Source organism: Oncorhynchus keta, chromosome 18 (assembly GCF_023373465.1).
Source record: "Oncorhynchus keta strain PuntledgeMale-10-30-2019 chromosome 18, Oket_V2, whole genome shotgun sequence".
In the NCBI taxonomy this organism is placed as follows: Eukaryota; Metazoa; Chordata; class Actinopteri; order Salmoniformes; family Salmonidae; genus Oncorhynchus; species Oncorhynchus keta.
The window spans coordinates 55261064-55285544 of NC_068438.1; the positions used below are offsets into that span (position 1 = coordinate 55261064).

A 24481-nucleotide genomic window follows, 5' to 3' on the forward strand; every position below is an offset into this window, starting at 1 on the left:
GAAACAGGGACCAGTCCCAGGCTTGGCTAGTCTACTGAAACAGGGATCGGTCCCAGGCTTGACTAGCAGGCAGGCAGAGAGGAAGGCAGGCAGCGAGAAAATCAGGCAGGCAGACAGATTAAGGCAGGCAGGCAGATAGGAAGGAAGGAAGGAAGGCAGAGAGGAAGGAAGGAAGGCAGGCAGAGAGGAAGGAAGGAAGGCAGGCAGAGAGGAAGGAAGGAAGGCAGGCAGAGAGGAAGGAAGGCAGAGAGGAAGGAAGGAAGGCAGGCAGAGAGGTAGGAAGGCAGAGAGGAAGGAAGGAAGGCAGGCAGAGAGGTAGGAAGGCAGAGAGGAAGGAAGGAAGGCAGGCAGAGAGGTAGGAAGGCAGAGAGGAAGGAAGGAAGGCAGGCAGAGAGGAAGGAAGGCAGAGAGGAAGGAAGGAAGGCAGGCAGAGAGGTAGGAAGGCAGAGAGGAAGGAAGGAAGGCAGGCAGAGAGGAAGGAAGGCAGAGAGGAAGGAAGGAAGGCAGGCAGAGAGGTAGGAAGGCAGAGAGGAAGGAAGGAAGGCAGGCAGAGAGGAAGGAAGGCAGAGAGGAAGGAAGGAAGGCAGGCAGAGAGGAAGGAAGGAAGGAAGGCAGAGAGGTAGGAAGGCAGAGAGGAAGGAAGGAAGGCAGGCAGAGAGGAAGGAAGGAAGGCAGGCAGAGAGGTAGGAAGGCAGAGAGGAAGGAAGGAAGGCAGGCAGAGAGGTAGGAAGGCAGAGAGGAAGGAAGGAAGGCAGGCAGAGAGGTAGGAAGGCAGAGAGGAAGGAAGGAAGGCAGGCAGAGAGGTAGGAAGGCAGAGAGGAAGGAAGGAAGGAAGGCAGGCAGAGAGGAAGGAAGGCAGAGAGGAAGGAAGGAAGGCAGGCAGAGAGGAAGGAAGGAAGGAAGGCAGAGAGGAAGGAAGGCAGAGAGGAAGGAAGGCAGAGAGGAAGGAAGGAAGGCAGGCAGAGAGGAAGGAAGGCAGAGAGGAAGGAAGGCAGAGAGGAAGGAAGGCAGAGAGGAAGGCATTACCTACATCAGGATTTTGGTAAACATAGCTCTGGCTTTCCCACAGTCCCATTTGTGTACAGAGGCTCTGTGTGTGTCTGTGTGTGGAGTGGTCAATAAACCTAAAGTATGACAAACACAAACCTGCTCCAAATGAGGCCTCATTCACACAGAGCCAAGGCACACATTTCAACCTGCACAGTTTAATACATTTCAAAATCACTCAAATAGAAAAGTTCATTAATCATTTTCCCTATTTGAATAATAAGTAAATTCATTATTGCTAAATGCTTTATAAATAGCTAACCTGTGTGTGTGTGTGTGTGTGTGTGTGTGTGTGTGTGTGTGTGTGTGTGTGTGTGTGTGTGTGTGTGTGTGTGTGTGTGTGTGTGTGTGTGTGTGTGTGTGTGTGTGTGTGTGTGTGTGTGTGTGTGTGTGTGTGTGTGTGTGTTGTAACAAATGGACAAATTAAGCTGTATTGTATGCAGGACCAGCCCCAGGCATAAGCAACATGAATGGTCGCTTAGGGCCCCCGGTCCACTAGGGGGCCCCCATCCACTAGGGGAACCGGTCCCAGTGAACTTACTATTGTGAGTATACTAGAATACACCAGTAGTTTCTCTTGTCATATCAGTCACTCAAATAGCGGCCCCCGAGTGGCGCAGCGGTCTGAGGCACTGCATCTCAGTGTTAGAGGAGTCACTACAGACCCTGGTTCAGTGGTCTGAGGCACTGCATCTCAGTGCTAGAGGAGTCACTACAGACCCTGGTTCAGCGGTCTGAGGCACTGCATCTCAGTGCCAGGAGCATCACTACAGACCCTGGTGCAGCGGTCTGAGGCACTGCATCTCAGTGCCAGGAGCATCACTACAGACCCTGGCGCAGCGGTCTGAGGCACTGCATCTCAGTGCCAGGAGCATCACTACAGACCCTGGTTCAGTGGTCTGAGGCACTGCATCTCAGTGCCAGGAGCATCACTACAGACCCTGGTTCAGCGGTCTGAGGCACTGCATCTCAGTGCCAGGAGCATCACTACAGACCCTGGTTCAGCGGTCTGAGGCACTGCATCTCAGTGCCAGGAGCATCACTACAGACCCTGGTTCAGCGGTCTGAGGCACCTCATCTCAGTGCTAGAGGCGTCACTACAGACCCTGGTTCAGCGGTCTGAGGCACTGCATCTCAGTGCCAGGAGCATCACTACAGACCCTGGTTCAGCGGTCTGAGGCACTGCATCTCAGTGCTAGAGGCGTCACTACAGACCCTGGTTCAGCGGTCTGAGGCACTGCATCTCAGTGCTAGAGGCGTCACTACAGACCCTGGTTCAGCGGTCTGAGGCACTGCATCTCAGTGCTAGAGGCGTCACTACAGACCCTGGTTCAGCGGTCTGAGGCACTGCATCTCAGTGCTAGAGGAGTCACTACAGACCCTGGTTCAGCGGTCTAAGGCACTGCACCGAGCAGCTATCTAAATGAATAATGGGGGAGCACCGGCCAGCTATCTAAACTAACAATGGGGGAGCACCGAGCAGCTATCTAAACTAATAATGGGGGAGCACCGAGCAGCTATCTAAACTAACAATGGGGGAGCACCGAGCAGCTATCTAAACTAACAATGGGGGAGCACCGAGCAGCTATCTAAACTAACAATGGGGGAGCACCGAGCAGCTATCTAAACTAACAATGGGGGAGCACCGAGCAGCTATCTAAACTAACAATGGGGGAGCACCGAGCAGCTATCTAAACTAACAATGGGGGAGCACCGAGCAGCTATCTAAACTAATAATGGGGGAGCACCGAGCAGCTATCTAAACTAACAATGGGGGAGCACCGAGCAGCTATCTAAACTAATAATGGGGGAGCACCGAGCAGCTATCTAAACTAATAATGGAGGAGCACCGGCCAGCTATCTAAACTAACAATGGGGGAGCACCGAGCAGCTATCTAAACTAACAATGGGGGAGCACCGAGCAGCTATCTAAACTAACAATGGGGGAGCACCGAGCAGCTATCTCAACTAATAATGGGGGAGCACCGAGCAGCTATCTAAACTAATAATGGGGAGCACCGAGCAGCTATCTAAACTAATAATGGGGGAGCACCGAGCAGCTATCTAAACTAATAATGGAGGCGCACCGGCCAGCTATCTAAACTAATAATGCTGCCACTCCCACAACATGATGCTGCCACCCCCACAATATGATGCTGCCACTCCCACAACATGATGCTGCCACCCCCACAATATGATGCTGCCACTCCCACAACATGATGCTGCCACCCCCACAATATGATGCTGCCACTCCCACAACATGATGCTGCCACTCCCACAACATGATGCTGCCACCCCCACAACATGATGCTGCCATCCCCACAACATGATGCTGCCCCCCCCCCCGTGCTTCACGGTTGGGATGGTGTTCTTCGGCTTGCAAGCCTCCCCCTTTTCCCTCTAAACATAACGATGGTCATTATGGCCAAACAGTTCTATTATTGTTTCATCAGACCAGAGGGCAATTCTCCAAAAAGTAAGATCTTTCTCCCCATGTGCAGTTGCAAACCGTAGTCTGGCTTTTTTATGGCGGTTTTGGAGCAGTGGCTTCTTCCTTGCTGAGCGGCCTTTCAGGTTATGTCGATACAGAACTCGTTTTTACTGTGGATATAGATACTTTTGTACCTGTTTCCTCCAGCACCTTCACAAGGTCCTTTGCTGTTGTTTTGGGATTGATTTGCACTTTTCACACCAAAGTACATTCATCTCTAGGAGACAGAACACATCTCCTTCCTGAGCGGTATGACGACTGTGTGTCCCATGGTGTTTATACTTGCATACTATTGGTTGTACAGATGAACGTGGTACCTTCGGGCATTTGGAAATTGCTCCCAAGGATCAACCAGACTTGTGGAGGTCTACAATTTTTTTCTGAGGTCTTGGCTGATTTCTTTTTATTGTCCCATGATGTCAAGCAAAGAGGCACTGAGTTTGAAGTTAGGCCTTTAAATACATCCACAGGTACACCTCCACTTGACTCAAATGATGTCAGTTAACCTATCAGAATCTTCTAAAGCCATGATATCATTTTCTGGAATTTTCCAAGCTGTTTAAAGGCACAGTCAACTTACTGTATGTGTACTTCTGACCCACTGGAATTGTGATACAGTGAATTATAAGTAGAGGTCGACCCATTATGGTTTTTCACCAGCGATACCAATACCGATTATTGGAGGACCAAAAAAAAGCTGATTTTTGACTATATATATATATCTATTTGTAATAATGACAATTACAACAATAATGAATGAACACTTTGATAATAATATAATATAATACAAACATCTATTTAGTTTCAAATAAATAATGAAACATGTTCAATTTGGTTTAAATAATGCCATAACAGTGTTGGAGAAGAAAGTAAAAGTGCAATATTGATGATTATGATTATTATCTATTTTGTGCAGGTTATTGTCCTGTTGGAAGGTGAACCTTCACCCCAGTCTGAGGTCCTGTGCGCTCTGGAGCAGGTTTTCATCAAGAATCTCTCTGTACTTTGCTCTGTTCATCTTTCCCTCAATCCAGACTAGTCTCCCAGTCCCTCCCGCTGAAAAACATCCTCACGGCATTATGCTGCCACCACCATGCTTCACCGCACAGATTAGGGTGACTAAAGGCCAAAGAAATCAATGCCGTATGAGATGACCTTCTGTCAACTAGGCTGTGTGTAATCAATGACCTTCTGTCAACTAGGCTGTGTGTAATCAATGACCTTCTGTCAACTAGGCTGTGTGTAATCAATGACCTTCTGTCAACTAGGCTGTGTGTAATCAATGACCTTCTGTCAACTAGGCTGTGTGTAATCAATGACCTTCTGTCAACTAGGCTGTGTGTAATCAATGACCTTCTGTCAACTAGGCTGTGTGTAATCAATGACCTTCTGTCAACTAGGCTGTGTGTAATCAATGACCTTCTGTCAACTAGGCTGTGTGTAATCAATGACCTTCTGTCAACTAGGCTGTGTGTAATCAATGACCTTCTGTCAACTAGGCTGTGTGTAATCAATGACCTTCTGTCAACTAGGCTGTGTGTAATCAATGACCTATGAGATGACCTTCTGTCAACTAGGCTGTGTGTAATCAATGACCTATGACCTATGACCTATGCTCTCAATGGGATTTGATAGGAGTGAAGCCAAATCCAAGATGGCTTCCGTTGACACTTGTTTTATTTTTTGGTGGGCCAGGACCATTCACAGTTTAGCTCAACTCTGATTGGCTAATTTTTTAAAAAGGTGATTTTTTGGGGGGGGTCAAGGGAGGCCAGACGCTCGCTGGCTTCCCTTGCTTACAACTGGTACGGGTGGCAACAATTTCCTACTAGTTTGGGCCAGACAGTATCAGATAGACGGTCTACAGACAGAGAGACAGAGGAACCATGTTTATCTCTCTCTGATGATCTCTCCTGTGAGATACATTTCAGCCTCTTGCTGAAGGAAAATTATGAAACTAAAATATTTGTTATTTTTGTACATTTTTTGGCGAAGCCTGGCTTCCCTTAGCATCCCATCAATACATGCCACTGAATGTATTAGACTATGAAACCCAACTTTAGCTATAACGATTCAGCACATTGTCTCGGTAAAAAGTATTTTATAACATAAGGAAGTGAAATTTAAATCCACAAAGCACGTTTTCACCCACTGTGAGCAGTGTGGGAGGACACCCTACATATAGACTAGCAGTTGAGCCAGGAGAAGAGGTGAACCCTAACCCATAAATGAAGAGGTGCATGAGGCAGGTCATAAATGAAGAGGTGAATGAGGCAGGTCATAAATGAAGAGGTGAATGAGGCAGGTCATAAATGAAGAGGTGAATGAGGCAGGTCATAAATGAAGAGGTGAATGAGGCAGGTCATAAATGAAGAGGTGAATGAGGCAGGTCATAAATGAAGAGGTGAATGAGGCAGGTCATATATGAAGAGGTGAATGAGGCAGGTCATAAATGAAGAGGTGAATGAGGCAGGTCATAAATGAAGAGGTGAATGAGGCAGGTCATAAATGAAGAGGTGAATGAGGCAGGTCATAAATGAAGAGGTGAATGAGGCAGGTCATAAATGAAGAGGTGAATGAGGCAGGTCATATATGAAGAGGTGAATGAGGCAGGTCATAAATGAAGAGGTGAATGAGGCAGGTCATATATGAAGAGGTGAATGAGGCAGGTCATAAATGAAGAGGTGAATGAGGCAGGTCATATATGAAGAGGTGAATGAGGCAGGTCATAAATGAAGAGGTGAATGAGGCAGGTCATATATGAAGAGGTGAATGAGGCAGGTCATAAATGAAGAGGTGAATGAGGCAGGTCATAAATGAAGAGGTGAATGAGGCAGGTCATAAATGAAGAGGTGAATGAGGCAGGTCATAAATGAAGAGGTGAATGAGGCAGGTCATAAATGAAGAGGTGAATGAGGCAGGTCATAAATGAAGAGGTGAATGAGGCAGGTCATAAATGAAGAGGTGAATGAGGCAGGTCATATATGAAGAGGTGAATGAGGCAGGTCATAAATGAAGAGGTGAATGAGGCAGGTCATAAATGAAGAGGTGAATGAGGCAGGTCATATATGAAGAGGTGAATGAGGCAGGTCATAAATGAAGAGGTGAATGAGGCAGGTCATAAATGAAGAGGTGAATGAGGCAGGTCATATATGAAGAGGTGAATGAGGCAGGTCATAAATGAAGAGGTGAATGAGGCAGGTCATATATGAAGAGGTGAATGAGGCAGGTCATAAATGAAGAGGTGAATGAGGCAGGTCATAAATGAAGAGGTGAATGAGGCAGGTCATAAATGAAGAGGTGAATGAGGCAGGTCATATATGAAGAGGTGAATGAGGCAGGTCATATATGAAGAGGTGAATGAGGCAGGTCATATATATGAAGAGGTGAATGAGGCAGGTCATAAATGAAGAGGTGAATGAGGCAGGTCATAAATGAAGAGGTGAATGAGGCAGGTCATAAATGAAGAGGTGAATGAGGCAGGTCATAAATGAAGAGGTGAATGAGGCAGGTCATATATGAAGAGGTGAATGAGGCAGGTCATATATGAAGAGGTGAATGAGGCAGGTCATAAATGAAGAGGTGAATGAGGCAGGTCATAAATGAAGAGGTGAATGAGGCAGGTCATATATGAAGAGGTGAATGAGGCAGGTCATTAATGAAGAGGTGAATGAGGCAGGTCATATATGAAGAGGTGAATGAGGCAGGTCATAAATGAAGAGGTGCATGAGGCAGGTCATAAATGAAGAGGTGAATGAGGCAGGTCATATAAGCTTATATTAGTCAGAACCCATAGTCTACACTCTACACCAGACCAGCATGTATTGTTAGATTTTTTTAAATGTAAAATGGACTATGTGTCTCCAATCAGAAGGCAGTTGTTTGACCCCTGGGTGGGGTCACAGAATAGCTGCACCCTCCAGGCCTTACACTCCTTTAAACCCAGTGTGTCCCAAGTGGCACCCTATTCCCTATGTAGTGCCCCTATGTGGGGGTCACAAGTAGTGCAGTATGTAGGGAATAGGGTGCCGTTTGGGAGGTGACCCAGGGCTTCCCATAGTTTTCCCATGGAGAGTAGATCCCTGTAGACTGTGTTTACTAAGTCAGAGGAAGCATTGATTAGCCCTTCTATTCCAGTAGAGCAGCTCATTTAGAATCCTTCATCTACCCCTGGTGTGGCCTGCTAGCCAGCCCTGCCCCCCCCCCACCACCACCACCACCACCACGTCTACCCCTGGTGTGGCCTGCTAGCCTGCCCTGCCCTGCCCCCCACCACCACCACCACCACCACCACGTCTACCCCTGGTGTGGCCTGCTAGCCTGCCCTGCCCCCACCACCACGTCTACCCCTGGTGTGGCCTGCTAGCCTGCCCTGCCCCCCACCACCACGTCTACCCCTGGTGTGGCCTGCTAGCCTGCCCTGCCCCCCACCACCACGTCTACCCCTGGTGTGGCCTGCTAGCCAGCCCTGCCCCCCTTCTCCACCCTAGTCCTGAAAGCCCTGACCCCGATCCCACCTCCACCCTGCCCCCCATCCCACCACCACAACTACTACTACTACCACCACCACCAAACAAGGTGACGCCACCTCCCCCTGCCCTCCCCCCTGCCGTTGTAAATCAAAGACCAATGCTGGAAGAAAGAACAGAAAAGGTCAACACACCATGTTGACATTTTCCCAATGGCTCCTTCTCTCCCCTCTCCCTCTTTCCCTCTCCTTCTCTCCCCTCTCCCTCTTTCCCTCTCCTTCTCTCCCATCTCCCTCTATCCCTCTCCTTCTCTCCCCTCTCCCTCTATCTCTCTCCTTCTCTCCAGTCTCCCTCTATCCCTCTCCTTCTCTCCCCTCTCCCTCTATCCCTCTCCTTCTCTCCCCTCTCCCTCTATCCCTCTCCTTCTCTCCCCTCTCCCTCTATCCCTCTCCTTCTCTCCCCTCTCCCTCTATCCCTCTCCACTCCCCCTCTCTCCCTCTCTCCCTCTCCTTCTCTCAATGGAATACAACAGGTTTAGACCTTACAGTGAAATGCTGAATACAACAGGTGTAGTAGACCTCACAGTGAAATGCTGAATACAACAAGTGTAGTAGACCTTACAGTGAAATGATGAATAGAACAGGTGTAGTAGACCTCACAGTGAAATGCTGAATACAACAGGTGTAGTAGACCTTACAGTGAAATGCTGAATACAACAGGTGTAGTAGACCTTACAGTGAAATGCTGAATACAACAGGTGTAGTAGACCTTACAGTGAAATGCTGAATACTACAGGTGTAGTAGACCTTACAGTGAAATGCTGAATACAACAGGTGTAGTAGACCTTACAGTGAAATGCTGAATACAACAGGTGTAGTAGACCTTACAGTGAAATGCTGAATACAACAGGTGTAGTAGACCTCACAGTGAAATGCTGAATACAACAGGTGTAGTAGACCTCACAGTGAAATGCTGAATACAACAGGTCTAGTAGATCTCACAGTGAAATGCTGAATACAACAGGTGTAGTAGACCTCACAGTGAAATGCTGAATACAACAGGTGTAGTAGACCTCACAGTGAAATGCTGAATACAACAGGTGTAGTAGACCTCACAGTGAAATGATGAATACAACAGGTGTAGTAGACCTCACAGTGAAATGCTGAATACAACAGGTGTAGTAGACCTTACAGTGAAATGATGAATACAACAGGTGTAGTAGACCTCACAGTGAAATGCTGAATACAACAGGTGTAGTAGACCTCACAGTGAAATGCTGAATACAACAGGTGTAGTAGACCTCACAGTGAAATGCTGAATACAACAGGTGTAGTAGACCTTACAGTGAAATGCTGAATACAACAGGTGTAGTAGACCTCACAGTGAAATGCTGAATACAACAGGTGTAGTAGACCTTACAGTGAAATGATGAATACAACAGGTGTAGTAGACCTCACAGTGAAATGCTGAATACAACAGGTGTAGTAGACCTCACAGTGAAATGCTGAATACAACAAGTGTAGTAGACCTTACAGTGAAATGCTGAATACAACAGGTGTAGTAGACCTAACCGTGAAATGCTGAATACAACAGGTGTAGAAGACCTCACAGTGAAATGCTGAATACAACAGGTGTAGTAGACCTTACCGTGAAATGCTGAATACAACAGGTGTAGAAGACCTCACAGTGAAATGCTGAATACAACAGGTGTAGTAGACCTCACAGTGAAATGCTGAATACAACAAGTGTAGTAGACCTCACAGTGAAATGCTGAATACAACAGGTGTAGTAGACCTCACAGTGAAATGCTGAATACAACAGGTGTAGTAGACCTCACAGTGAAATGCTGAATACAACAAGTGTAGTAGACCTCACAGTGAAATGCTGAATACAACAGGTGTAGTAGACCTCACAGTGAAATGCTGAATACAACAGGTGTAGTAGACCTTACCGTGAAATGCTGAATACAACAGGTGTAGTAGACCTCACAGTGAAATGCTGAATACAACAGGTGTAGTAGACCTCACAGTGAAATGCTGAATACAACAAGTGTAGTAGACCTCACAGTGAAATGCTGAATACAACAGGTGTAGTAGACCTTACCGTGAAATGCTGAATACAACAGGTGTAGTAGACCTCACAGTGAAATGCTGAATACAACAGGTGTAGTAGACCTCACAGTGAAATGATGAATACAACAGGTGTAGTAGACCTTACAGTGAAATGATGAATACAACAGGTGTAGTAGACCTTACAGTGAAATGCTGAATACAACAGGTGTAGTAGACCTTACAGTGAAATGCCGAATACAACAGGTGTAGTAGACCTTACAGTGAAATGCTGAATACAACAGGTGTAGTAGAACTTACAGTGAAATGCTGAATACAACAGGTGTAGTAGACCTTACAGTGAAATGCTGAATACAACAGGTGTAGTAGACCTTACAGCTTAGACCTTAGTCAAAGCTTTCCTTAATGTTGGGTCAGTCACAGTGGTCAGGTATTCTGCCACTGTGTATTCTCTGTGTACTCTCTGTGTATTCTCTGTGTATTCTCTGTGTCCTCTCTGTGTACTCTCTGTGTACTCTCTGTGTACTCTCTGTGTACTCTCTGTGTATTCTCTGTGTCCTCTCTGTGTACTCTCTGTGTACTCTCTGTGTATTCGCCGTGTACTCTCTGTGTACTCTCTGTGTATTCTCCGTGTATTCTCTGTGTACTCTCTGTGTATTCTCTGTGTATTCTCTGTGTACTCTCTGTGTATTCTCTGTGTATTCTCTGTGTACTCTCTGTGTACTCTCTGTGTACTCTCTGTGTATTCTCTGTGTCCTCTCTGTGTACTCTCTGTGTACTCTCTGTGTATTCTCCGTGTACTCTCTGTGTCCTCTCTGTGTACTCTCTGTGTACTCTCTGTGTACTCTGTGTATTCTCTGTGTACTCTCTGTGTACTCTCTGTGTATTCTCTGTGTATTCTATGTGTACTCTCTGTGTATTCTCTGTGTATTCTCTGTGTATTCTCTGTGTATTCTCTGTGTATTCTCTGTGTACTCCCTGTGTATTCTCTGTGTACTCTCTGTGTATTCTCTGTGTACTCTCTGTGTATTCTCTGTGTATTCTCTGTGTACTCTCTGTGTACTCTCTGTGTATTCTCTGTGTCCTCTCTGTGTATTCTCTATGTATTCTCTGTGTACTCTCTGTGTACTCTCTGTGTATTCTCTGTGTGTTCTCTGTGTATTCTCTGTGTATTCTCTGTGTATTCTCTGTGTATTCTCTGTGTACTCTCTGTGTACTCTCTGTGTACTCTGTGTATTCTCTGTGTATTTTCTGTGTATTATTATTATTATTATTCTCTGTGTATTCTCTGTGTATTCTCTATGTATTATCTGTGTACTCTCTGTGTACTCTGTGTATTCTCTGTGTATTCTCTGTGTACTCTGTGTATTCTCTGTGTACTCTCTGTGTATTCTCTGTGTATTCTCTGTGTACTCTCTGTGTATTCTCTGTGTATTCTCTGTGTATTCTCTGTGTACTCTGTGTATTCTCTGTGTCCTCTCTGTGTATTCTCTGTGTATTCTCTGTGTATTCTCTGTGTATTCTCTGTGTATTCTCTGTGTCCTCTCTGTATACTCTCCGTGTATTCTCCGTGTATTCTCCGTGTACTCTCTGTGTATTCTCTGTGTATTCTCTGTGTATTCTCTGTGTACTCTCTGTGTATTCTCTGTGTATTCTCTGTGTACTCTCTGTGTACTCTCTGTGTATTCTCTGTGTCCTCTCTGTGTATTCTATGTGTATTCTCTGTGTATTCTCTGTGTAGGGTCAGATAGCATTCTAGTTTGCTCTGTTTTTTCGTTGATTATTTCCCATGTGTCAAGTAATGATCTTTTTGTGAATATGTTGAATATGTGGTCTGTCATAATTTGGTAAAAAGCCAATTTGCTAATTTGCTGCATGATTTGATCGTATATTGTTTTCACTGAGAAAATGTACGAGTCTGTTGTTAATGATGCAGAGGATTTTTCCCAAGGTTGCTGTTAATGATAATGCAGAGGATTTTTCCCAAGTCTGCTGTTAATGATAATGCAGAGGATTTTTCCCAAGGTTGCTGTTAATGATAATGCAGAGGATTTTTCCCAAGTCTGCTGTTAATGATAATGCAGAGGATTTTTCCCAAGGTTGCTGTTAATGATAATGGTATGAGTCTGCTGTTAATGATAATGCAGGGGATTTTTCCCAAGTCTGCTGTTAATGATAATGGTATGAGTCTGCTGTTAATGATAATGCAGAGGATTTTTCCCAAGTCTGCTGTTAATGATAATGGTATGAGTCTGCTGTTAATGATAATGCAGAGGATTTTTCCCAAGTCTGCTGTTAATGATAATGGTATGAGTCTGCTGTTAATGATAATGCAGAGGATTTTTCCCAAGTCTGCTGTTAATGATAATGGTATGAGTCTGCTGTTAATGATAATGCAGAGGATTTTTCCCAAGGTTGCTGTTGACGCATATCCCACGGTAGTTATTGGGGACAAATCTGTCTCCACTTTTATGGAGATCAGACCTTGGTTAAAAATATTGGGGGAAGATGCCAGAGCTGAGGATGATGTTAAAGAGTTTTAGTATAGCCAATTGGAATTTGTTGTCTGTATATTTTATCCTTTCATTGAGGATATCATCAACCCCACGGGCCTTCTTGAGTTGGAGGGTTTGTATTTGGTCCTGTAGTTCATTCAATGTAATTGGAGAATCCAGTGGGTTCTGGTCGTCTTTAATAGTTGATTCTAAGATGTGTAATTGATCATGTGTATGTATTAGCTGTTTGTTCTTTGTTGTAGAGCCAATCAGACTGGAGAAGTGGTTTATCCACACATCTCCATGTTGAATAGATCTTTGTGTTGATGTTTGTTTAGAGTATCCAATTTTCCCAGAAGTGGTTAGAGTCTATGGATTCTTCAATTACATTGAGCTGATTTCTGACGTGCTGTTCCTTCTTTTTCCGTAGTGTATTTCTGTATTGTTTTAGTGATTCACCAAAGTGAAGGCTCAGGTTCTGGGTTTCTGTGGTTTTGGTTGAATAAGTTTCTCAATTCCCTTCTTAGGTTTTTTGCATTCTTCATAAGAACCATGTCATTGTTGTTCATTTTCTTAGGTAATTTTGTCTCTCTCTCTCTCTCTCTCTCTTCCTCTCCCCCCCTCCCTCCCCCAGGACCGCTGTGGGGTTTATAATGAAACCAGTAAGACAAACTCGGAACAAGAGGCAGTAGACTGCTCACTCACTATCACTCATTCAGCAAATACAACTACATCCCCCGCTGACAGAACCAAACTGTGACAAAACTATAGTCAATGCTGTCTGTTCTCAGTGTTCTGTTGCTGTAAGAGCCCTCGGTTGCTTCCCAAATGGTACCCTATTCCCTATGTAGTGCACTACTTTTGACCAGTATGCACAATTTAGGGAACCATTTGGGACTCATGCAGTATCTAGTCAAATAATAACACTACTTAGAACTTACTATATCTTCTATAACATCTAATTCAACTAAATACAAAGTCCATGTGTTTATCTCCTGGCTACAAAAACAAACCAGTCAGTCAATTAAAAGGAGACGTCCGTGTTGTCCCCTCTCTCTAAGACGTCCGTGTTGTCCCCTCTCTCTAAGACGTCCGTGTTGTCCCCTCTCTCTAAGACGTCCGTGTTGTCCCCTCTCTCTAAGACGTCCGTGTTGTCCCCTCTCTCTAAGACGTCCGTGTTGTCCCCTCTCTCTAAGACGTCCGCGTTGTCCCCTCTCTCTAAGACGTCCGCGTTGTCCCCTCTCTCTAAGACGTCCGTGTTGTCCCCTCTCTCTAAGACGTCCGTGTTGTCCCCTCTCTCTAAGACGTCCGTGTTGTCCCCTCTCTCTAAGACGTCCGTGTTGTCCCCTCTCTCTAAGACGTCCGTGTTGTCCCCTCTCTCTAATTCATTACCAACTTGCACACTCTTCCCTGCATCTAGCTGATCTAGCGTGTAATCATTAGAACAAACAGTTGTGTTTTGCAACAAACTAACCGCGGTTACACCGGCGGTTAGCGGTTACACCGGCGGTTAGCGGTTACACCGGCGGTTACAGCGGTTACACCGGCGGTTAGCGGTTACACCGGCGGTTAGCGGTTACACCGGCAGTTAGCGGTTACACCGGCAGTTAGCGGTTACACCGGCGGTTAGCAGTTACACCGGCGGTTAGCGGTTGCACCGGCGGCAATAAATAAATAAAACGGAACTAACTTGGAAGAGTTTCAGTGATGGATAACCTTAACTAGGTAACATAAACACCATTCCACTCTGTTTGAGTGAGATTGTTGAGTTGGCTGTTATGTATGTTAAACTTAGTTAGCTAAACTAAGAAGAAAAATCTGCAACATGTAATAATTTCAAAGATATCACTGACTTACAGTTAATTTTGGGGAGGCAGGGTTGCCTAGTGGTTAGAGTGTAGAGGTGGCAGGGTTGCCTAGTGGTTAGAGTGTAGAGGTTGCAGGGTTGCCTAGTGGTTAGAGTGTAGAGGTGGCAGAGTAGCCTAGTGGTTAGAGTGTAGAGGTGGCAGGGTAGCCTAGTGGTTAGAGTGTAGAGGTGGCAGGGTTGCCTAGTGGTTAGAGTGTAGAGGTGGCAGAGTAGCCTAGTGGTTAGAGTGTAGAGGTGGCAGGGTATCCTAGTGGTTAGAGTGTAGAGGTGGCAGGGTAGCCTAGTGGTTAGAGTGTAGAGGAGGTAGGGTAGCCTAGTGGTTAGAGTGTAGAGGTGGCAGAGTAGCCTAGTGGTTAGAGTGTAGAGGTGTAGCCTAGTGGTTAGAGTGTAGAGGTGGCAGGGTAGCATAGTGGTTAGAGTGTAGAGGTGGCAGGGTAGCCTAGTGGTTAGAGTGTAGAGGTGGCAGGGTAGCCTAGTGGTTAGAGTGTAGAGGTGGCAGGGTAGCCTAGTGGTTAGAGTGTAGAGGTGGCAGGGTAGCCTAGTGGTTAGAGTGTAGAGGTGGCAGGGTAGCCTAGTGGTTAGAGTGTAGAGGTGGCAGGGTAGCCTAGTGGTTAGAGTGTAGAGGTGGCAGGGTAGCCTAGTGGTTAGAGTGTAGAGGTGGCAGGGTAGCCTAGTGGTTAGAGTGTAGAGGTGGCAGGGTAGCCTAGTGGTTAGAGTGTAGAGGTGGCAGGGTAGCCTAGTGGTTAGAGTGTAGAGGTGGCAGGGTAGCCTAGTGGTTAGAGTGTAGAGGTGGCAGGGTAGCCTAGTGGTTAGAGTGTAGAGGTGGCAGGGTAGCCTAGTGGTTAGAGTGTAGAGGTGGCAGGGTAGCCTAGTGGTTAGAGTGTAGAGGTGGCAGGGTAGCCTAGTGGTTAGAGTGTAGAGGTGGCAGGGTAGCCTAGTGGTTAAGAGCGTTGGACTAGTAAGCGGAAGGTTGCAAGTTCAAACCCCCGAGCTGACAAGGTACAAATCTGTCGTTCTGCCCCAGAACAGGCAGTTAACCCACTGTTCCTAGGCCGTCATTGAAAATAAGAATTTGTTCTTTAACTGACTTGCCGAGTTAAATAAAGGTTAAAAAAAATATATGAGGAAATAAGCCAATTGAAATAAATGCATTAATCTATGGATTTCACATATGACTACGCATCACAGATACCTTAAAAAAAGGGAGGTGGATCAGAAAACCAGTCAGTATCTGGTGTGGATCAGAAAACCAGTCAGTATCTGGTGTGGATCAGAAAACCAGTCAGTATCTGGTGTGGATCAGAAAACCAGTCAGTATCTGGCGTGGATCAGAAAACCAGTCAGTATCTGGTGTGGATCAGAAAACCAGTCAGTATCTGGTGTGGATCAGAAAACCAGTCAGTATCTGGTGTGGATCAGAAAACCAGTCAGTATCTGGTGTGGATCAGAAAACCAGTCAGTATCTGGTGTGGATCAGAAAACCAGTCAGTATCTGGCGTGGATCAGAAAACCAGTCAGTATCTGGCGTGGATCAGAAAACCAGTCAGTATCTGGCGTGGATCAGAAAACCAGTCAGTATCTGGCGTGGATCAGAAAACCAGTCAGTATCTGGCGTGGATCAGAAAACCAGTCAGTATCTGGCGTGGATCAGAAAACCAGTCAGTATCTGGCGTGGATCAGAAAACCAGTCAGTATCTGGTGTGGATCAGAAAACCAGTCAGTATCTGGCGTGGATCAGAAAACCAGTCAGTATCTGGTGTGGATCAGAAAACCAGTCAGTATCTGGTGTGGATCAGAAAACCAGTCAGTATCTGGTGTGGATCAGAACCAGTCAGTATCTGGTGTGGATCAGAAAACCAGTCAGTATCTGGTGTGGATCAGAAAACCAGTCAGTATCTGGTGTGGATCAGAACCAGTCAGTATCTGGTGTGGATCAGAACCAGTCAGTATCTGGTGTGGATCAGAACCAGTCAGTATCTGGTGTGGATCAGAAAACCAGTCAGTATCTGGTGTGGATCAGAGAACCAGTCAGTATCTGGTGTGGATCAGAAAACCAGTCACTATCTGGTGTGGATCAGAAAACCAGTCAGTATCTGGTGTGACCACCGTTTGCCTCATGCAGCGCGACACATCGCCTTCACATAGAGTTGATTGTTGATTGTGGCCTGTGGAATGTTGTCCCCACTCCTCTTCAATGGCTGTGCGAAGTTGTTGGATATTGGCGGGAACTGGAACACTCTGTGGTACACGTTGATCCAGAGCATCCCAAACATGCTCAATGGATGACATGTCTGCGTATACAGGCCATGGATGAACTGGGACATTTTCAGCTTCCAGTAATTGTGTACAGATCCTTGGACATGGGGCCGTGCATTATCATGCTGAAACATGAGGTGATGGTGGTGAATGAATGGCACGACAATGGGCCTCAGGATCTCATCACGTTACTCTCTGTGCATTACAATTACCATTAATAAAATGTGTGTTTGTTGTCCTTCGCCCATAGCATAGTCCCACTGCCACCATGGGTTCACAACATTGACATCATCAAACCCCGCGACACACGCGGTCTGCCATCTGCCTGGTACAGTTTTAACCGGGATTCATCCGTGAAGAGCACACTTCTCCAGCGTGCCGGTGGCCATCGAAGTTGAGCATTTGCCCACTAAAGTCGGTTACGACACCGAACTGCAGTCAGGTCAAGACCCTGGTGAGGACGACGAGCACACAGATGAGTTTCCCTGAGACGGTTTCTGACAGTTTGTGCAGAAATTCTTCAGTTGTACAAACCCACAGTTTAATCAGCTGTCCAGATGGCTGGCCTCAGACTATCCCACAGGTGAGGAAGCCAGATGTGGAGGTCCTGGACTGGAGTGGTTACACGTGGTCTGCGGGCGTACTGCCAAATTCTTTAAAATGGCATTGGAGGTGGCTTAAGGTAGAGAAATTAACATTCAATTCTCTGGCAACAGCTCTGGTGGACATTCCTGCAGTCAGCATGCCAATTGCACGCTCCCTCAACTTGAGACATCTGTGACATTGTGTTGTGTGACAACACTGCACATTTAAGAGTGGCCGTATGTTGCCCCCAGCACAAGGTGCACCTGTGTAATGATCATGCTTATTAATCAGCTTCTCGATACGCCACACCTGTCAGGTGGATGGATTATCTTGGCAAAGGAGAAATGTTCACTAACAGGGATGTAAACAAATTTGTGGACAACATTTGAGAGAAATGAGCTTTTTGTTCGTATGGAACATTTCTGGTATCTTTTATTTCAGCTCGTGAAACATGGGACCAACACTTTACATGTTGCATTTACATTTTCATTCAGTGTAAATATATATATTTTTTTATTTAAAACAATTATTTTATGTTTCACTATTTAAAATGTTATGATATTCACGAAGTAGTATTGTCCTCCCATTCCTCCTCTGAGCAGCCTCCACTGCTTTACACTTCATCGTAGGCATTTGTCTATTTTGGGACGGCTCACATGAGCCTCCCTCCACCACTCCACAGGGCCAAGGCGCTCTGCTTTCCTCTGCTCTGTTCTGTCTGAATACAGCTCAGTGTTTCTCTGCTCTGTTCTGTCTGAATACAGCTCAGTGTTTCTCTGCTCTGTTCTGTCTGAATACAGCTCAGTGTTTCTCTGCTCTGTTCTGCCTGAATACAGCTCAGTGTTTCTCTGCTCTGTTCTGTCTGAATACAGCTCAGTGTTTCTCTGCTCTGTTCTGTCTGAATACAGCTCAGTGTTTCTCTGCTCTGCTCTGTTCTGTCTGAATACAGCTCAGTGTTTCTCTGCTCTGTTCTGTCTGAATACAGCTCAGTGTTTCTCTGCTCTGTTCTGTCTGAATATAGCTCAGTGTTTCTCTGTTCTGTTCTGCCCGAATACAGCTCAGTGTTTCTCTGCTCTGTTCTGCCTGAATACAGCTCAGTGTTTCTCTGCTCTGTTCTGTCTGAATACAGCTCAGTGTTTCTCTGCTCTGTTCTGCCTGAATACAGCTCAGTGTTTCTCTGCTCTGCTCTGTTCTGTCTGAATACAGCTCAGTGTTTCTCTGCTCTGTTCTGTTCTGTCTGAATACAGCTCAGTGTTTCTCTGCTCTGTTCTGTTCTGTCTGAATACAGCTCAGTGTTTCTCTGCTCTGCTCTGTTCTGTCTGAATACAGCTCAGTGTTTCTCTGCTCTGTTCTGTCTGAATACAGCTCAGTGTTTCTCTGCTCTGCTCTGTTCTGTCTGAATACAGCTCAGTGTTTCTCTGCTCTGTTCTGTCTGAATACAGCTCAGTGTTTCTCTGCTCTGTTCTGTCTGAATACAGCTCAGTGTTTCTCTGCTCTGCTCTGTTCTGTCTGAATACAGCTCAGTGTTTCTCTGCTCTGTTCTGTCTGAATACAGCTCAGTGTTTCTCTGCTCTGTTCTGCCTGAATACAGCTCAGTGTTTCTCTGCTCTGTTCTGTCTGAATACAGCTCAGTGTTTCTCTGCTCTGTTCTGTCTGAATACAGCTCAGTGTTTCTCTGCTCTGTTCTGTCTGAATACAGCTCAGTGTTTCTCTGCTCTGTTCTGCCTGAATACAGCTCAGTGTTTCTCTGCTCTGTTCTGTCTGAATACAGCTCAGTGTTTCTCTGCTCTGTTCTGTCTGAATACAGCTCAGTGTTTCTCTGCTCTGTTCTGTCTGAATACAGCTCAGTGTTTCTCTGCTCTGTTCTGTCTGAATACAGCTCAGTGTTTCTCTGCTCTGTTCTGTCTGAATACAGCTCAGTGTTTCTCTGCTCTGTTCTGTCTGAATACAGCTCAGTGTTTCTCTGCTCTGTTCTGTCTGAATACAGCTCAGTGTTTCTCTGCTCTGTTCTGCCTGAATACAGCTCAGTGTTTCTCTGCTCTGTTCTGTCTGAATACAGCTCAGTGTTTCTCTGCTCTGTTCTGTCTGAATACAGCTCAGTGTTTCTCTGCTCTGCTCTGCTCTGTTCTGCCTGAATACAGCTCAGTGTTTCTCTGCTCTGTTCTGTCTGAATACAGCTCAGTGTTTCTCTGCTCTGCTCTGTTCTGTTCTGTCTGAATACAGCTCAGTGTTTCTCTGCTCTGTTCTGTCTGAATACAGCTCAGTGTTTCTCTGCTCTGTTCTGTCTGAATACAGCTCAGTGTTTCTCTGCTCTGTTCTGTCTGAATACAGCTCAGTGTTTCTCTGCTCTGTTCTGTCTGAATACAGCTCAGTGTTTCTCTGCTCTGTTCTGTCTGAATACAGCTCAGTGTTTCTCTGCTCTGTTCTGTCTGAATACAGCTCAGTGTTTCTCTGCTCTGTTCTGTCTGAATACAGCTCAGTGTTTCTCTGCTCTGTTCTGTCTGAATACAGCTCAGTGTTTCTCTGCTCTGCTCTGTTCTGCCTGAATACAGCTCAGTGTTTCTCTGCTCTGTTCTGTCTGAATACAGCTCAGTGTTTCTCTGCTCTGTTCTGTCTGAATACAGCTCAGTGTTTCTCTGCTCTGTTCTGCCTGAATACAGCTCAGTGTTTCTCTGCTCTGTTCTGTCTGAATACAGCTCAGTGTTTCTCTGCTCTGTTCTGTCTGAATACAGCTCAGTGTTTCTCTGCTCTGTTCTGTCTGAATACAGCTCAGTGTTTCTCTGCTCTGTTCTGTCTGAATACAGCTCAGTGTTTCTCTGCTCTGTTCTGTCTGAATACAGCTCAGTGTTTCTCTGCTCTGTTCTGCCTGAATACAGCTCAGTGTTTCTCTGCTCTGTTCTGTCTGAATACAGCTCAGTGTTTCTCTGCTCTGTTCTGTCTGAATACAGCTCAGTGTTTCTCTGCTCTGCTCTGTTCTGTTCTGTCTGAATACAGCTCAGTGTTTCTCTGCTCTGTTCTGTCTGAATACAGCTCAGTGTTTCTCTGCTCTGCTCTGTTCTGTCTGAATACAGCTCAGTGTTTCTCTGCTCTGTTCTGTCTGAATACAGCTCAGTGTTTCTCTGCTCTGTTCTGTCTGAATACAGCTCAGTGTTTCTCTGCTCTGTTCTGTCTGAATACAGCTCAGTGTTTCTCTGCTCTGTTCTGTCTGAATACAGCTCAGTGTTTCTCTGCTCTGCTCTGTTCTGTCTGAATACAGCTCAGTGTTTCTCTGCTCTGTTCTGTCTGAATACAGCTCAGTGTTTCTCTGCTCTGTTCTGTCTGAATACAGCTCAGTGTTTCTCTGCTCTGTTCTGTCTGAATACAGCTCAGTGTTTCTCTGCTCTGTTCTGTCTGAATACAGCTCAGTGTTTCTCTGCTCTGTTCTGTCTGAATACAGCTCAGTGTTTCTCTGCTCTGCTCTGTTCTGTCTGAATACAGCTCAGTGTTTCTCTGCTCTGTTCTGTCTGAATACAGCTCAGTGTTTCTCTGCTCTGCTCTGTTCTGTCTGAATACAGCTCAGTGTTTCTCTGCTCTGTTCTGTCTGAATACAGCTCAGTGTTTCTCTGCTCTGTTCTGCCTGAATACAGCTCAGTGTTCCTCTGCTCCTGGTCGTCGGGACAAAGGGAGGGCCAGCAGTTCAGAATACGTCTCAAATGGCACCCTATTCCCTATGTAGTGCACTACTTTGGACCAGAGCACCCTATTCCCTATGTAGTGCACTACTTTGGACCAGAGCACCCTATTCCTTATATAGTGCACTACTTTTGACCAGAGCACCCTATTCCCTATATAGTGCACTACTTTGGACCAGAGCACCCTATTCCTTATATAGTGCACTACTTTGGACCAGAGCACCCTATTCCCTATATAGTGCACTACTTTGGACCAGAGCACCCTATTCCCTATATAGTGCACTACTTTGGACCTAGAGCTGCTCCAGTCTTCGCCCAGTCCTCTCTCTTTCTCCCTCCCTCTTCTTTCTGAGCTCCACATGGCAGAGTCCATTCAACTCCATCGACACAAAGCTGACTGCCACGGCAGCCATCACAGTAGCGTCATCATGGCTGAAGGAAACGACAAGGGAAACTGGCTTCCAGACCAGAGCGTCATCATGGCTGAAGGAAACGACAAGGGAAACTGGCTTCCAGACCAGAGCGTCATCATGGCTGAAGGAAACGACAAGGGAAACTGGCTTCCAGACCAGAGCGTCATCATGGCTGAAGGAAACGACAAGGGAAACTGGCTTCCAGACCAGAGCGTCATCATGGCTGAAGGAAACTACAAGGGAAACTGGCTTCCACACCAGAGTGTCATCATGGCTGAAGGAAACGACAAGGGAAACTGGCTTCCAGACCAGAGCGTCATCATGGCTGAAGGAAACGACAAGGGAAACTGGCTTCCAGACCAGAGCGTCATCATGGCTGAAGGAAACGACAAGGGAAACTGGCTTCCACACCAGAGTGTCATCATGCAGCAACCACAGCTTTATGAGTCACTGGAGTTACCTCCCAAATGGCACCCTATTCCATATATAGCCCATCGGGCTCTGGTCAAAAGTAGTGCACTATATAGGGAATAGGGCTCTGGTCTAAAGTAGTGCACTATATAGGGACTAGGGCTCTGGTCAAAAGTAGTGCACTATATAGGGACTAGGGCTCTGGTCTAAAGTAGTGCACTATATAGGGACTAGGGCTCTGGTCAAAAGTAGTGCACTATATAGGGACTAGGGCTCTGGTCAAAAGTAGTGCACTATATAGGGACTAGGGCTCTGGTCAAAAGTAGTGCACTATATAGGGTGTAATTTGGGACCTTCACACTGGGGACCTTCACACTGGGGACATTTACATTACATTTACATTTAAGTCATTTAGCAGACGCTCTGGGGGACCTTCACACTGGGGGACCTTCACACTGGGGGACCTTCACACTGGGGGACCTTCACACTGGGGGACCTTCACACTGGGGGACCTTCACACTGGGGACCTTCACACTGGGGGACCTTCACACTGGGGGACCTTCACACTGGGGGACCTTCACACTGGGGGACCTTCACACTGGGGACCTTCACACTGGGGACCTTCACACTGGGGGACCTTCACACTGGGGACCTTCACACTGGGGACCTTCACACTGGGGACGTTCACACTGGGGACCTTCACACTGCGGGACCTTCACACTGGGGGACCTTCACACTGGGGGACCTTCACACTGGGGACCTTCACACTGGGGACCTTCACACTGGGGGACCTTCACACTGGGGGACCTTCACACTGGGGGACCTTCACACTGGGGACGTTCACACTGGGGACCTTCACACTGGGGACCTTCACACTGGGGACGTTCACACTTGGATAACTGGCTCTACTTGTGGCCCTGCAGGCTAAAAGGAGATCCAGAATGAGTCAATGTGATGACTACTAAACTGTTTTAAACACCATATCCTAAAAGACCGCGGTCTTGAAATGTCAACTTTCTCTCTTTTTGACTCTGTTATTACATCTCTCTCCCTCTTCTCTTCTTGCCACCATGGGTTGGTCAGACAACCCCTGTTTATAAATAGGAGTTCTGCTGAGGAGGTCTCTTTTCATTTCAGATCGAGTGTCTCTCAACTTTGATGTGCGGCCGATACAGAATGCTTTCAGGGTGCCTAGCTCCGTAACACGGTCACAAACACGCCTAGCATGGAACGCTGTACTCCAAAAGTGTCATGGCGACAACCTCAGTCTCTGTTATGTCATAACATTGTGTAACATAGCACTGAGACAAAAGATGTAATTACTGAAAAAATACATGTAAGAGAAGAATATCAACATACTCTGAAGATGTCAACTGAGTGAATTACCAGAGTTTTGCAGGTTCTCTCTATTTTCAGAAAAGAAGAAAAGCCAAACGTGACTATGAGGGACAAAGAGGAAGTAATCAAGACGCTCCTACTGAGATTATGGAAGTAGTTGACCAACCACAGTAGCTTCCTGTGAGAGAGTTGACCGCAAACATAGCTGGGGTTAACTAACACAAAAAGCCACAACATCACCATTCAGTCTCCCCAGTGGTGTAAAGCTACAACATCACCATTCAGTCTCCACAGTGATGTAAAGCTACAACATCACCATTCAGTCTCCCCAGTGGTGTAAAGCCACAACATCACCATTCAGTCTCCACAGTGGTGTAAAGCTACAACATCACCATTCAGTCTCCACAGTGGTGTAAAGCTACAACATCACCATTCAGTCTCCACAGTGGTGTAAAGCTACAACATCACCATTCAGTCTCCCCAGTGGTGTAAAGCTAAAACATCACCATTCAGTCTCCACAGTGGTGTAAAGCTAAAACATCACCATTCAGTCTCCCCAGTGGTGTAAAGCCACAACATCACCATTCAGTCTCCACAGTGGTGTAAAGCTAAAACATCACCATTCAGTCTCCCCAGTGGTGTAAAGCCACAACATCACCATTCAGTCTCCACAGTGGTGTAAAGCTACAACATCACCATTCAGTCTCCCCAGTGGTGTAAAGCCACAACATCACCATTCAGTCTCCCCAGTGGTGTAAAGCTACAACATCACCATTCAGTCTCCCCAGTGGTGTAAAGCCACAACATCACCATTCAGTCTCCCCAGTGGTGTAAAGCCACAACATCACCATTCAGTCTCCCCAGTGGTGTAAAGCTACAACATCACCATTCAGTCTCCCCAGTGGTGTAAAGCCACAACATCACCATTCAGTCTCCCAGTGGTGTAAAGCTACAACATCACCATTCAGTCTCCCCAGTGGTGTAAAGCTACAACATCACCATTCAGTCTCCCCAGTGGTGTAAAGCTACAACATCACCATTCAGTCTTCCCAGTGGTGTAAAGCTACAACATCACCATTCAGTCTCCCCAGTGGTGTAAAGCTACAACATCACCATTCAGTCTCCCCAGTGGTGTAAAGCTACAACATCACCATTCAGTCTCCCCAGTGGTGTAAAGCTACAACATCACCATTCAGTCTCCACAGTGGTGTAAAGCTACAACATCACCATTCAGTCTCCACAGTGGTGTAAAGCTACAACATCACCATTCAGTCTCCCCAGTGGTGTAAAGCTACAACATCACCATTCAGTCTCCCCAGTGGTGTAAAGCTACAACATCACCATTCAGTCTCCCCAGTGGTGTAAAGCT

General features: G+C 46.3%; 1 protein-coding gene and 1 long non-coding RNA gene across 2 annotated transcripts in view; one reads left to right on the forward strand and one right to left on the reverse strand.

Annotated features, from left to right (window-relative positions):
* LOC118382746 (transcriptional coactivator YAP1-like) overlaps positions 1 to 24481 on the reverse strand; it is a 122868-nt gene that overhangs the window by 89359 nt on the left and 9028 nt on the right. The window lies entirely within an intron of this gene.
* LOC127908916 (uncharacterized) overlaps positions 8923 to 24481 on the forward strand; it is a 149382-nt gene continuing 133823 nt past the window's right edge. The window contains exons 1-2 of the long non-coding RNA XR_008069045.1: positions 8923 to 9562; positions 9715 to 10246. This is a non-coding gene — a long non-coding RNA (uncharacterized LOC127908916). The remainder of the gene's footprint in view (positions 9563 to 9714; positions 10247 to 24481) is intronic.